The sequence below is a fragment of the Lygodium microphyllum genome, chromosome 12 (assembly GCF_053477565.2).
Source record: "Lygodium microphyllum isolate KBCC chromosome 12, Lygodium_microphyllum_v1.1.10, whole genome shotgun sequence".
NCBI classification, from domain to species: domain Eukaryota; kingdom Viridiplantae; phylum Streptophyta; class Polypodiopsida; order Schizaeales; family Lygodiaceae; genus Lygodium; species Lygodium microphyllum.
In genome coordinates this window covers 16,883,545-16,895,381 of record NC_141146.1, presented here as the reverse complement: position 1 = coordinate 16,895,381, position 11,837 = coordinate 16,883,545, and the positions used below count along the sequence as shown (strand labels likewise).

The window sequence follows — 11,837 nt, the reverse complement described above, 5'->3', positions numbered from 1 at the left end:
AGCTCCAAATGAGGTGAGATAGTTTGCAACAGTACATGTATATAATGGCATCTCACAAAAAGAAATCATCCCACATGACTGCATATTTGATGCGATAGAGATCAATAGTTGTAGACACAACTCAAAAAACACTCTTAACTAAAAGGATTTCATATAAAGGATCCACTAAGGGACAAATTTGAACCCTTGCCGATGAAGTAGGATGTTCATATAGATCAAGAACTGTAGATATAACTCAAAAAAACTAAAAAATCAACATGGTGAGGGTCGACTAAGGGACATACTCAAATACTTGCAGTGACGAATCGAGAGAAAGTTATGCCATGTTGACCTGGTTGGCAAGCCAAGTATTGATGAAACAAGGCTGTTTTTCTTTAGGGGACTATCACTATAGTGGGCAGATATAACCTAGAGCTCATGATGCAAAGAAGAGAGGGGGAGGCTAGCTCACTTGTGAAAGGGACACATTTGCATTATTATATGTATATATGTGTGTGTGTGTGTGTGTGTGAGAGGTTGGAAGTCAGGGCAATTGAAGCACATGGTCCAATGTCATCGTCTTCATCGTCTTAGATACTTTCTGTTGTTTTATCCCCCCGCCTATCTTTCTCTCCGATTTCTTGGTCCTCTGTCCTTCTGAACCTCTTCATTTTCTCTCTGGCCTCCTCGTCAGTATCGACGACGGCATTGAGTACACTGTAGCCCAGCTGCAATCTCATCATCTCAGAAAAAGTCCCTAATTTCTCTTCCTTTCTCCCTCATTTCGTCCCTTTTCTCCTCGATAGATCACACGCTGCCCGCCCTCATCCCATTCACATACACTTCGCTGCTGCCCTCACCAGTTAGGGTTTCCTGTATTAGGAATTCGAGGCTCATCCGATCTTCAATCCTCCTCTCGCGCACGCTTTCCTGCCTTCATTAACGGTTCTGGATCGGGGCCTTCGTCTCCTTTTGCGACGGCGGTTACGGAGTGATCAGTTTTGTATTCCTGCGGCCTGTGCTTTGCCTGCTCTGCTGGGATTTGGTGTTTCAATGGATAGCGCACCATGATGATTTTTTGTGCTCTTCAAAGGTTAGGTTGATCCGTGAAGGCATCTATTTTTGCCAGCTGCTTCCCTTACATAGCCTGTGTGTGTATCTATGGTTTTCATTCACAATGGATGACGTGCTATGGGTTTTCAATGGCTCCGGGTTAATTCTACGGGGAAGGAAGATTCAAACTTGGCTCTTGCTGTCTATAAGATCTTTTCCCTGAATGCCAATTGCAGGTGACCGGTCTAACCATTAAGTCGATTTTGTTTTTTTATTCACTTTGCATCGAGCCATCGGCTTTCTTCTATAAATTCAGGTCCAGTGCTTACTTGATCTGACAATTTGCCTGCCAGAATTCTTTTATTGTCAATCATGGGCAAGGTAGGCTTTTGAAGTGTAACTATTCTCTGTCTTCAATGATTCGAAATGCAAACAATAAAATCTGATTTTTTATCATTAATTCCATCATTACATCAGCACACACGCAGTTATGCTACGTCTAAGCGTACAGGCTTTCTTATTGGAATGGGGAGTTAATTGTTGCGTTTGAGTGAAACTAGGTTCTTTCAGGAGTTATTGTGGTGCCTATGCAAACCTTGGCCTTCCCTGCTCATCATGGTTTTTGCAGTCTACAAGATCTTCATTGCCTCTATATGGGGCCTTCCTTGAGTCAATGTAAATTGTATGGCCTCGAGAGTGAGTGATGATGCCATGGAGCTGGCTGAGGAAGGAAAATGAAGGAATCACCATTCCAGGATCTAAGAACAGCCTCCACTTTTATCACTCTAGACTTGTATCTCCTCAGTTAGCACTCTCTGAATTCCAATTGACAAGTGGTAGTCTCAGAAAGGATCTAGGCGTGTGTGCTAAACTGGCATTAACAGTACCTATTTGGTATTGATGTGAATGTTCTGATGACCCGAGTTTTTTCAAAGGTGCTTATCACAAGGGAGTGTTGTTCTAGGTATGGGACTATACTCCAAAGTGGAAGATTTGGTCACTTTGTTGCAATGGTGTGGCATTCTTTGCAATCACTCAGGCAGTACTGATCTTTCAATGCAAAAGTTGCTTAAATGCCCGAGGAAAGCTGAAGTTTAGCAACTTTTGCCAGTGACACATGAGTCACTCATCATTATTTGGAGCTTCGGAGAAGGTTGTTTTGGTTCTATTGTGTCGCCCAAACAATAATGCAAAAGCATTACCTATGAGATTTGGAAATCATAGGAAGGTAATGTTTGTGGTTAAGAAGAAAATCAAAAGGTTTTGTGGCCAGGTTTTAAGTCTAGCTAGGACATGTGGCAGTGGTGATGGTTGTTAAAGTGAACGAGGTCTTTTAAAAATAGTCTTAAAACTGATCAAAACATGTTGTTTTGATGGTGGAAATTTGGGTGATTCAAATTTGGCCTGCAATGAGTTTTTCGGGCAAGCTTCCACTTATCTGCATGGCCATTGTTGCTCAGAATCACTCTAGTCCCTGAGCTCCAGCCCCTGGACCATGACTGTTGCATTTTGCATATTTTTAATCGAGAATGATGCTTCACATGCCTAAGCTCTTGTGGCTGTTTAGTTCCTCATTTATTGACTGCTGTTTAACAACTGTATGAGCATCTGGGACGGATTCCAGTAATTGATCTCGCTGTGGGGTTGGCTCCCATTGAACGGGCTCAAAGGCAACTAATGGAGCCTAAGGGCACACAAAGTTGAGAAAAACATTTTTTGATAGGGCCCAAAAGGTAAATCAAGATAAAGTAGGTGAACTTCAATGGTTGTTTTTGAATGTAGCCATATGGTCCTCCTACCTGAGACTGAATGGAGTGCACCTGATGATCCTGTCCTGGGTGATGGATCGTGGCATAGAGGCCGCAAGTTGCCTATGCAGAGATCATGTGAGCAGCAGCGAGGCCATGTGGGAAAAGCAGGATTATTATTTTTTTGTGTGTCGAGGGAATTGATTATGTCAATGAAACTTTGTTGACATGGCAACATTGATGTTGAAGTATTGGCTGTTTAGTTAAAAGTTGAAACTTTTTTGAAGCTGGTCTGGCACGTTTTATGAGACAAATAAAAGCAACTGCTTGCGGGTTTGAAAGACAACATGAAGATTGTGATCATAGATGGTGGATTGTGATTGTGGATCTGATTGTGAGGGTCAGCATCATCTTCCCTCGCCCTCAGCAAGATCTGATTTGGAGTGATCAAGGTGATCTTTAACGAGACTACGGCAAGATCATGAGTGTAGGAATGCATGAGCATGAGTGAGTGAGTTGAGGAGTGCAGACTGTTCATGGCTCCATAATACAATCCAGTCTGTGCAATGCATGACATCAAGTAAAGATTCATTCTGACTGATTGTGATTGATGGTGGGTTGGGTAGGGATGTGCTTTGTGGATATAGAGTGCGCAAGTGTGCTGGATAGTGCCCAACTTAGGCTGTTAGGTAGAGCCTATACCTTGCGCGCACACCTCGAGGATTATTTTTGACTTTGTGTTGTCTCATCTTTCTCGAGTTGTGCAATCAGGACACAATGTCTTAGAATTGGTAATAGAGCTAACTCTCATCAATTTGATGAAAGAGCAATTGGAGTTGGAGGATTCCAAAAATTTCACTTTTTTCTACTAAAGTGGTACATGGGGTTCTACTACCATGGAGGCTTTGTATGAAGAACTTGTGATGCAAGTTGAGGCAGCATGTGTGGTAGCAAAGGATTCCAAGGCTTTTACTTTTTGCTGCAATAGTGATACAAGGTGTTGAGAGTTAAAAGTGCATTGTAAACTAATCCTTTCTTTATTACAGCCCTAGAACTCAATTATTGCCAAACTTTCATTAAAAAGAAATGTGTTCCTAGAGAGTATACGTGTACCATAAGCCAAACCCTAACTCTGGAGGGTCCACTCATCTATAAATAGACAGGCTGTCCACCACTAGCCCATCCTTGTTTGCAAAATTTTGGTGCGTTGCTTCTATTGTCCACACTCGGACTCCTAGAGGATATCTCAGTTTAGCTTCCAGCCAGTCACTAGCCTGCCACGCGATCCTATAGCCTCATGTGTTTACTGTCCAATGGCTGTTGCCAGCCTGCCACATTATTAGATTCAGCTGCATTTACAGTTTTTGCAGCTGCATTTACAGTCATGCCCAGTTCATCGGGACATGTATAGACTCACACATGAATTGAGATATCTACTAGCACCTTCTCTTAGATCATGGGTGATACGGTACAATAAAATACACCATGACAATGACTCATCATAGTACATACAACAATGACCATCAAATAGAACCATGGATACCCAAGCAGTGGGTGTGCAAGCTATTGCCAAGGTGCCTCAAAGAGAATATGATATCAATGTCGATCATACAAGCTCTTGAAAATAGAGAAGAATCATAACAACTCTCTATGTCTGTCAACCATGCTTGTGAAGTAGCATATGTGACCATCTTGTCCCCAATGCCACAATGCATAAATGACCATGAATTCCCCTCCTTTGGCTAGATAGCCAATGTGTCCCTTCATGTGAACTTGGACTAGGGGCCAATCCTGCCTCTCTATCAAACAACTCATCATGAACTTAGATGTCAATCACAACTCTAGGATTTCAAAGCCTGCTAGAGTTTGGTCGACGCGCAAGGGAAGCCCCTCTTTGGATCTTGTGCACTTGTATAAAGTATAGATGAGGTCGAACCACCCCACCTTTCCACTCTCTCACACTCCCTCTTTGGCATTGGAGAGTTGTGAGGGATGACGTACATCACTTATACTATCATGATTGAAGCCTAAACTTAGACATGTAGATGATGAAGACTTGCCAAGAGAGTTGTCATCCTTCATCACTATCCGATCCTTCTTCCACAAAGTTGCTAATGTTCTGCAGTCCTTTCAGAGTTGTTACTTCTTGCCACAATAATAGCATCGAGACCTTTGCTTCTTCCATATGTTACCCCTCTTTGAAATTGGAATCACTGAAGCACCTAGAGAGAACATTCTTGTTGAAACCTAGATTTGAACACAACTAGTCTCCAACATAACACTTGTAGGTGAATAAGCAATGTGTGCATGTTGAGCATTAGGATGAGAAGTCGGAGGAGCCATAAGGTGGGGGATAGAGAGAAGATGAGTAGAGGTAAGGGATCTTGAGGGATAGAGTTGTGCCAACCCAATAGACTCACAACAGTTTCAAGAGTTCGAGTAGTAAAGAAAGCATATAGAGAAAGGATCAATAGTAACTAGAGTGTAGTGAGTAGAATACTGCAATAGATACACTAGAACCTTCTCTAAAGCTGAATACTGTATCACACAAGGGTTGATTAGAAAACAAGACGCCTGTTGTGAAAATGAACCAAATAGGAAAGAACAAAGAAAAATATAGACTATATTGTGCAGAATACAAAGTGTGCAGCCACCAAAGAGTGAAACCAATCTCAAAACACTGTCGTTAGCCTTGCACAGAAAGAGAAGATCGAAAGGTAGGTTTAGCAGGTATTAAATGCTGCTATATGTAAAGAAATACTCTGACATAGAAACACATAACACAATCGTACGACAAAGCACAGACTGATAAAAGAACTCAGTTAGGGTTAGGGTAACTCAGAGCCAATGAACACAGAAAATAACTAAAGTGATATAACTGCTGAATATACAATGCTCACGCAGCAAACACACTATGCAGTGAATGAAAATTGAACCTTGAAATCTTGTATCTTGAAATACCCTGACATAGAAACACAAATAAAAATCGTGCGACAAAGCATAGACTGATAAAAGAACTCAGTTAGGGTTAGGGTAACTCAAAGACAATGAACACAGAAAATAACTGAAGTGATATAATTGTTGAATATACAATGCTCATGTAGCAAACACACTATGTAGTGAATGAATATTGAATCTCGAACTCTTGTATCTCAAGGATCAGGGTAGGGGTAATGAGTTGGAGAGTGTGTCGTACTCTAAATGGACCCCAAATCGCAGCAATGCAGCCTCCGGATGTCGAACACTAGACAACGCAGTAGTGAGAAGCTAGATCTGATGTAGATATGACAATGAGGAGAGAGAAAGACTAAAAATGCAGGCTGCAGGAGAGAGCCTAAAAACGCAGGTTGTAGGAGAGAGACTAAAAAATATAGGCAGGACAGCCTGTAGGAGAGAGAAAGACTAAAAACGCAAGCTGTAGGAGAGAGACTAAAAGCGTAGGCAAGATAGCCTGCAAGAGAGTGAAAGCTGCCATATGTAGGTTGGACAGCCTGGCGACAGCCTGCAGAAGCTGGGCGACAGCTGGAGGAGAGAGAAAACTGTCAAACGTAGGCTACAGATGATGTGGCAGGCAGTACGGCAGCAGGTCTGTGCAATAACAGCAGTCGCTTGGTTGGGATGAGCTCCAAATTGCGAGAAGGGGGACTGGAAATCAGGTGCCAACCTGATGTAGACAGCAATGGACAACTTCGACTGAGATGTCCTCCTCGAACGGGGTGTGGGCAGCAAGTTGAAACATTTGAAATTTGCAAAAACGAGATTGTTGGCTGAATGGAGGGCAATATATGTATTTATAGAAAGTTTGGGCCTTCCCAAGTGGGTTTGTGCTTATGGGACACAGAAACTCTCTAGGATTGCATTTCTTTTAAATAAACTAGGTTTCTTCATTATGTAGGAGTGGAAATTGGTTGCCTTGGCCCACAAGAGCAAGAGGTAGATGGAGTCGTTAAAAACGCAAATGTTGAGGAGTCAGTAACAGCCCCCTACCTTGAAATAGTCCCAAAAAGGATATACGTTCAGGATAGCCTATAAAACGTAGGTTGAAAAACCAAAAAATAGGCTGTTTTGGTTGCAAATAGGGTCACCCTAGTTGTAGATAGATTGCGGTAGTGAAGGAAGTCCAATCAATAGTGGAAAACTTAAAACTCAAATCTACAACTGAAAAAGTAAGCATCAACACACTTCTGATGGTTGGTAGCCTCCTGTTACTCATAGGGATGTGAAAATGTGCAAGGTTGTTTAGCACATGTGATGCACATGGCAGTTTTTTCATAGTAACAAACCAAGGATCGTGAGATTGTAGTGGGTGTCAAAGGCAAAAGTGGTGATAAGTTGTGCCAATTGCGTTTTGGTATTTAGTTGGTGTCAATTTTGACCCTAAAATAGTTGTTTGGTCAATAAGTGTCGATTGTGACACTTGGGACCAGCATTAATTACTTAATGCCAATTTAAGGGTCAACAAAGGTTGGGGATGACTCAAGCTTGCAAATGGTCCAGCCAATTTAATTATGGATGGGCACATTTAATTTTGGGTAGGGTCAGAGGGGTTGAAATTAATTTTCAATATTATTTAATATTGAAAAGTAATTAAATGGTTGGATAATGCTGAAAAATGGATTTAGAAGGCTATCCCTTGGCAAAAATGCCCACGCAAATTGAGAAAACGTTTTTGGGGGTTGGGTCAGCCATTCAGTCAATTTGCAGCCTGGGAGAGAGAGAGAGGGAGCCGTTGGTCCATTTTTTGATTAGAGAACAACAATTTGCTGTAGAAAGTAGCCATTTGGGGGTCTTAGCAAGTAGGGGACGGTGGGACCGTAGGGTGACACCTTCCATGGGTTGGCAACAGCATTGTAGTTTAGTTGACAGCATTTCGAAGGTGCCTAGTAGTAGGTGATTGCATTAAATGCAGGTTGGAGTAGGTAGCAGGCAGATTTTAGAGTTTTCTCGCGAAAAAAATAAGATCTCTCTTTATCTTGGCTTTCTCTCACCACATTCTCAGGGGATCTTAGCATTTCTTAGTCATTTTGAGTAGATCTCAACTAAATTTGGTGGACAATAGAGGGATCTATGCTGTAAATCCTACATTTTTGCAGAAATTAGGGTCTAGTAGTCACCTTGTGATCTATGCCAATAGGATAAGGCATCATACATTGAAATCAACACCTGCAATTTGTTGTATTGTTGAGGACTTTAGATGCTTAGCCATCCATTGTAAATTTGGGGCATCATTTGGCCAGTTGGGGTCCAATTGGAGTAAGTCTTGGGTGAAAATCAAGGGGCAAATTGGCCAATTTGTTTGCTGATTGTTATATCAACAAGGGGCTTTTGGGTCAACCAAGGAGAATGTGGAATCTTGGCTTGTAATACATCCATTGGCAATTGAAGTTAAAGAAATACCGAAAGGGGCGTGAGTTTTGGGGTCAATAGGGTGTCTATTGTCCAAGATTATTAAGGTAAATTGTGTATTTCAAGTTATATTTATTTGTTGATTGTTGTAATTAAGTGCTTGATTAGGGAATTACCACCCTTCCCAAGAAGGAACGCTGATTTCATGGTTCCATTGCTGGGATACCACTCAATTCTTTAATTTGGTGGGCCCAAGGCACCTGATTGCAAGCCAAAGCTTTGTGCTAGTGTTGATTTTTGCTCTAGCTGAGAAATTACAGCAGCGTGTCTTGATACAGTGAGATGGAATCAAGTAGTGATGATGCCACTCAGTATGAACACTCTCATGGAGAGAAGGAAATGCAATGCTTAATCTTGATAAGGCTCAGTGGATAAACCATGGACAACAAGCTGAAAATGTTGTTGTTGGGCAAGATGCAGGGCCCTTCAAGACATATTAAGGTTGGTAACTAGCAAAATGAAGAGGAATTTGATGACCAGTTCAAGAATTGGATGAGGACAATAGCAAATCTCTTTGTTGAATTGACAAAGGATACTCAGTCCATTCGATTTTTGAATGCTCTGAAGAAGGACACCAAGGGTAAGAAGAAGTCATCTTCTACACTTCGGGATAGCAAGGTGCACCAAATGTAATACCAAAGCCTTCACTTGAAGCTTCCAAAGATGCTAATGAAGCAAAACAATTGGTACCTACAAGGCAAGGAATGCTAATGTAAGGCCATAATGGAAGTGCCAATCCAATGAACTTTGGACAGTTGGGCATATATGCTATGATGGGGCAGCCAGGATACCTTGGTGGTAGCATGATTTTTCATGTTATGATTGGACAAGGATCATATACATGAATGTATGGCACAAATCCCTATGGTATCCAATTGTCAATGCATCCTCCAATGGCTGCAAATCAGACCAGTAGCATCTTCTCTTTCTCTCTTGCAGGTTGAATACACTAAAATGTCTCTCTCCAACCTCTAAAGACGTTTTTAGTCTTGCATGGGCATTTTTGACAAGTGGCAGTCTTCCAAATGGTTTTTTAGCATTATCCATAATTAAATATTAAATTTTAATCTTTAAATACTAAAAATTAATCTAATAATTATTTTGGTGCCCAAAAAAAATTTGACTAGCGAATAATTAAATTGACTAGACAACTTTCATTCTCGAGCGTCTCTGCACCATCTTTGACCATAAGATTGGTGTTAGGTACTATTAAACATAACTTCTCTAGTGTCACCAATTGATACTTATGGCCAAATGAATGACCTAGGCCAACAATTGGCACTAGGTACTACCAAGTACTTGTGCGGTATAACTTATAACAACTTTTGCCTTTGACATCCCATGATTTCCTCGAGTCCTAAGCTCGAAAATTTACTCTAATCCCAAGTGCACCTCACATGTGCAACATTTACGCTAACCATGTGATTAAAAATTAATCCACATATTAAGCGAGGTTTCAAAGAAACATGTCCTAATGACTTAATCTCTCTTTGTTCCTTTGTATCTGTGTTTCTGTTCCTTTTCGTTGCGCACTCTTGTAGCAGTCGGTGTCAAAGGCAAAAGTTGTGATAAGTTATACCAATTGGGTTTTGGTGGTCAATTGGTGTTAGTTTTGACCCTAGGACAGTTGTTTGGCCAATAAGTGTTAGTGGTGACACTAGGCACTAACATTAATTAATTAATTAATGCCAGTCTAAGGGTTAACAGAGGTTGCAGACCATTCTAGGTTGCAAATGGCCTAGCTAGTTTAATTTTGGATGGGCATATTTAATTTTGGGTAGGGTCAGAATGGTTGAAATTAATTTTCAAGATTCTTTAATTTTGAAAATTAATTAAATGGTTGGATAATGTTGAAAAATACATTTAGAAGATTGCTCCTTGGTAAAAATGCTCATGCAAACGAGAAAACGTTTTTGGGGGCTGGATGTTAGCCATTTAATTAGTTTGAAAGAGAGAGAGAGTGGGGGGGGGGGGGGGAGTTGTTGGTCCATTTTTTTATCAAAGAACAACAATTTGATGTAGAAGATAGCCACTTGGGAGCCTCAGTAGGTACAGGACAGTAGTGTTGAGAAACCCTTCACCCTTCACTTGCAGTTTGCGTTTTTGCGTTTCTGTGTTTTGTGTTTAGGGTTTGCAGCCCCGAAAAGGAGCGCCATCCTAGGCTGACTGTGTCTATTTACAGGCCACTCTTTCATTCATTCCTAACGGCTAATTCGTTCAGTCGGTTATCTCGTCTCTTCAATCTCTCCACTACCCTCACACCCCTTCAGGAGGACATTGCGGTTCGTGGTTTGTGGTTGTCTTCATCATCTTCCTTGTTCTACGACACCTTTGTTTCCTTGTATCACATTCACTCCATGATTCAGATCTTCATCATTCCATTCATTAGAGTTTCTCCTCTCTTCTCTTCTCTTCTCCATGTTTGCCAAGTTCACTCCATGTTCGTCCTCGCAAACCCTACTGTCTCGCTGGTACGTCATCTTTTGATATGGTATCAGAGCTGGATCTACTCAAATAGCGCCAAAGATTCTCCACTCTAGTGAAGGCAAAGACTGGTGGCGGGTTCGGCTTCCACTTCTCTTCTTCTTCCGTTGCATCAAAATCTCGTTTTTGCAAATTTCAGGTGTTTCAGCTTGCTGTCCACACCCTGTTCGCAGAGGACATCTCAACCGAAGCTGTCCAATTGCTATCTCCATCAGTTGATGCCTGATTTCCAGCCCTCTTCACGTAGTTTGGAGCTGATTCGAGCCAGGCTATCTTGCCTGCGTTTTTAGTCTTTCTCTCTCCTGCAAGCTGTCTTGCTTGCGTTTTTAGTCTCTCTCCTCACATGCGTATTTCTACTGGTTGCAACCTCCTACTCTTGGTCGCATTCTCCTCCCTCTGGGAGCTCAATTCCAGCCCTTCCACTACCCTCCCACCCCTTGAGGCGGACAATGCGGTTCGTGCTGCACACTGTCCTCACACCCCTTGAGGCGGACATTGCGGTTCGTGGTTCACGGTGTCTGATCTCTTCCTTCTTCAGCAAGGCACACTGGTATCTATGGCTTCTTTACCAACAAATGACCAGACTACTAGGTGCTCCTACTGTGGCATTGTCGGACACACGACCTTTGCTTCCCATCCCTTCGGAGTATATGTGTCTTCCACCAGGCACTCCTTGTGCCACCTCTCCTTTTTGGGCCACAGAGATTATTTTGCATCGGCTATCAGAGTACTATGCTCAAGGCAATAAGACACATCCGATGGGCACTAAGTCCTTTCGAGCACATGGAGGATCGATTGGCGCTACGATCTCCTGGAGATTGTCGCAATGCCAGCTGCAGTTTTCTCCCACTTATTTTCAGGTACAGTGGCTTCCACGATCTATGGATCTGTAGTCCGCTCCATCGAGAGACAATGATTGTTTGATACCGTCTCCTCGTCAGTCTACTGAGTACTCCTTCGAGAGACAGCGGCTGCTCGACTCCTTCCTCTTCTTCGGCTACCCAGTCTGCTCCTCTGAGAGAGAGCGATTGTTGCCCACCTCTTGCTCATTCTGAGCCCCACCCTTTCCCACCCTCGACTACTCAAGTTCGAGAGGCTACCTTTGGGAGCTCTTCGGCACCCCCCCAGATACCTTATTTGGCACGACCGGCGGCACTTCCTTCATCA

General features: G+C 42.3%; 1 protein-coding gene across 2 annotated transcripts in view; it reads left to right on the top strand.

Annotated features, from left to right (window-relative positions):
- The first annotated feature begins 532 nt into the window (after positions 1-532).
- Positions 533-11,837, top strand: part of LOC148027489 (sphingoid long-chain bases kinase 1-like) — a 67,052-nt gene continuing 55,747 nt past the window's right edge. Inside the window, exon 1 of one of the 2 annotated variants that reach the window (XM_087689210.1) lies at positions 533-1,072. The gene's annotated coding sequence lies outside the window, so the exon portion shown is untranslated. Of the gene's footprint in view, positions 1,269-11,837 lie in introns of both variants that reach the window. The other variant, XM_087689209.1, reaches the window with a different exon arrangement.